Source organism: Silene latifolia, chromosome Y (assembly GCF_048544455.1).
Source record: "Silene latifolia isolate original U9 population chromosome Y, ASM4854445v1, whole genome shotgun sequence".
Taxonomy (NCBI): Eukaryota; Viridiplantae; Streptophyta; class Magnoliopsida; order Caryophyllales; family Caryophyllaceae; genus Silene; species Silene latifolia.
Window position 1 is genome coordinate 428,643,216 of NC_133538.1, and position 3,521 is coordinate 428,646,736.

General features: G+C 44.8%; 1 non-coding gene across 1 annotated transcript; it reads left to right on the forward strand.

Annotated features, from left to right (window-relative positions):
• Positions 1–554: 554 nt before the first annotated feature.
• TRNAE-UUC (transfer RNA glutamic acid (anticodon UUC)) lies at positions 555–626 on the forward strand. Its single transcript has one exon. It is a non-coding gene; the product is annotated as a tRNA-Glu (tRNA).
• The last annotated feature ends 2,895 nt before the right edge of the window (positions 627–3,521 follow it).

The window sequence follows — 3,521 nt, forward strand, 5'->3', positions numbered from 1 at the left end:
CCCCCTTTCCATGAAGTAGGGAGGGCCTCCTTCCCCACCATTCCGGCCTATTTAGGGATTTTACCAATGCTGAAGGTAGCTTGCTTACCAAGCCACCCACTTGAGAAGCTAGTCGCCCGAAAGAAGCGACGAGGGCTGTCTACGAAGCCCCCCCTGTAGTCGTAGTACTCGGCCCCTTGCTACTTTGATTCAAAAGGTAATCGACGGTTCCCGACTTTCTCCGGTTTTCGCAATCGTAACCATTTTCCGATTACTTCATCCATAAACAGAAAGTTTTTCTTCTTTTTTGAATTAGAAAGAACGGGGCCTTACTTATTTAGGGAAGATTAAAGACAAATAAAGAGATCACAAGGCTTTATGATCGGAGAAAGGGAAGGGGCGTGGTTGGTGTGTCACTAGGTCGGTAAGGGAACCCGTAGGAAGGCGAGCTATGTGAGGCCGAATTCACATCGGAAATCGCCAACATGAACACAAACTCAATCTTGAATTGCGTATAGAAACAAAACGAACCACTTCTATTCTCGGAGCTGAGGTATATGAAGAATGGCTTTTTGGTCCCTTTCGTTCAGTGGTTAGGACATCGTCTTTTCATGTCGAAGACACGGGTTCGATTCCCGTAAGGGATAGGTACTAATTCTCGGCCGCTTTCAGTTAGTGTTCATTGCTAAGTGATTGCTTGCTATCTGGCTGAAAAAGGTGGTCCAGAAGCTTCCAGCAAGCAAGACGAGATCACCACTTCTCTCAGTAATGGGCTTTCTTGAACAATTTCATTGCCTTAGATGTATTTTCTTACAATTAGGAATTTCCGACAGAAAGAATCTCCATGCATGCCTTCTTTTTATTCTCCGCTCATAAGGTATTGAAACAGAAGAAACAGGCGAACATATCCAGTTGGGGACTCTAGTTTCCCCTGGGAGGGAGATCTCCCCAGGTCCTCAAATAATACACCGTGATCCCCCATCGCTGCTAAAATTGTGGAGCTTATGCAAACCTCTATTGCAATATCTTACCTGGCCCGCCTACAGAACTCCTACTGTCCTGCTACCAAGCATTTTCTCTCAGCCGATTCCCTGGTTTCGGTTTCATCTATCTTTGAAAAACCTATTGGGTCAACTACAAACCTTCTTTCAGAAGAGTTCCTCTCTGTCTTTGCCGCAAGATCCATTAAACCTGATATTGATCCCGATCTTTATGCGTTTTAATTGAGGTTGAAGAATCTTGACTATCGGGCTTTAAGTGATAGGGGGCTTTCCTTCCTTGGCTCGGAAAGAGTTACTTTCGTTCCTATCCAACTCATGTTTTACCAAACCTCATCCCCGGCTTAGCCGAGTCTTCATTCCCTTGCCTTTGGTTCACCCCAAGACTCAGCGATAAGATATCCGCGGTAAGCCGACCCCCTTCTTTACTTTGCAAAGTAGACTACTTACTATAGGGAATACCGGATTAGATTGACCCTTTCCCCGTCCAAGATCTTCTTTTCTTTCAAAGCTAAGCCTTCACTCCGCGATACCAACTACTGGTCAAGCTTAACTACTCTCCCTACGAGTGTTTTCAACTCATATCCCGGTGCGAGAGTCTCCGTGAAGAATCTTTCTTTACATCACCGTGCCGTTGGAATAGGAAGGTTCATTCTGCACCCCCTACTATTCATACTCATTAATAACATTTAACCAGCCAGGCTCGCTTCGCTCTTCTAATTGCATGGAAGAGAGAACATCATGTTGACGGCAGGAGTGGTACTACTGCTTCCAACTTCATGAATGGGAAGAGGATTTTGGATAAGGCTTGTCCTCGGGAATATCAGGAGCTTTTGATCAATGAGGTCCTGGACCCGATGTTTCAAATTGTAGCGGTGTCCGTGCTTATGTTTCGAGCCAACCCTCATGGAAAGCAAGCGGAATGAAACTCACAACTCGAGTTGTACCATCTTGGTATGTCCTTGGAGGGATGGGCCTTCATGCTCTCAATTGCGGCGAGAAGTTGTGACAGGGTCGAACTTTCGCACTCCTTCTTTGCGACAAGCTGTTCTCCTTTGTTGGTACCACTGTGCTTGCTTGGGGAACCAAACCGGTTGTACCTGTGATGGTATGAGGAAAAAGGCTGAGTCACAGCTGGTTGAGCATAGGTTGCTTGGTACATTTTTAGTAGCCCAACCCTCTCACATTCTAACGAGTTCTTTCAGATCCTCTCCAATTAAAAAAAGAACCGATTCTCAAAAATCCTCCTTTCATGCCTCACCTCAAAGACATCCAAACCTCTGTTAGGGGATTATAATAGGGCAGTTGTCTAGGAGTCACAACGATGTGGAACTTATCATATTTCGCGCTGAGCGAGGCAGCTTTCCCTCCTCACTCACTAGTAAGCGGTTTCCACTCTCCCTTGAATCTGTTCACTCGTGTCCCTTACGGCCACTTCGTTCATTTTTCTTTAGGCACTCCAAAGGCATAAGAAAGCATATAAGAAAGGCTTTCAGAAGCAATGCCCACAGCCACATTAGTACGCTTGGTTGACCTTCTTCGCTTTACTACTTCATTCAGGTCCAATTTTCTATGATTTCAAGGGGATACTCTCTCAGGGGCACACCTGGAGCCAGACCACCCGGTCTTTCTTTGTTCGAAGCCTTAAGTCAAGGTTCTTACGGGAAAGCTGGATGCCCGATCTTTATTTCCCGAGCTCTTGGTCCTCGGTTCTACTTCTGCGGTTAGGCAAGCTTGACTCTTAAGAGCTTAAGAGACTTAAGGGCTTGGGCATAGAATCTCATTCCCACTAGATCCACTGAAGCTATATTGGAATTTTTCTTCTAATTTTTTTCTTCCTTACCGGTGAAAGCCCGAAAGCCTTTTTTAGTTAATGGACGGCTTCGAAAAGATAATTGTTTGATCCCGCCCAGGGGCTAAAGCTCATCGGCCCATTTCCACTAATAGACAAGCCACAATTAGAAAGTTATAAATTTGCCTATACCGGAAAAACTAATCAAAAAGAGGCTTTTTCAAGGCTCGTCCATAGATACATTCAAGACAGGCAGTCAGCTTTCAAATCATAGTCCTAATTTCCACCTACCTTTCTCGCTCTATTCATTCCATCATTCAATACACACGGAGAAAAGGAGGGGATGGATGGCCGGGCCATGAGAAGGAACGCTAGCTAGATTCTTAACACACACATGCAAGTCGGACGGGGGGAAGAAGCGGGGTAGAAGTGGTAGTAATAGCGAATGAGCAAGTAGGGGGCGGCAACTAAAGAGGTAGCGAGACTGACCGCAATTGCAGGAATAGGTTGACTTTCTTTTAGTTTAGTTTGAAGCCCATCTCTACTATATAAGGTAAGGCTCGGAACTTTGATTTACGATTCGACTTCCATCTCGGAGCTTTGTTCTTAAATTTTTTTACTATTCTTTTTATTATAGGTTATTATAGGCAATGAGATTAGATAGATCTCGGAAGAAGCCTGAAGAAGCCTACGGATTTCACATTTAAGATTCTATGCTTTTGTTGCCTATAACTAAGGAGGTCCTTTCTTCG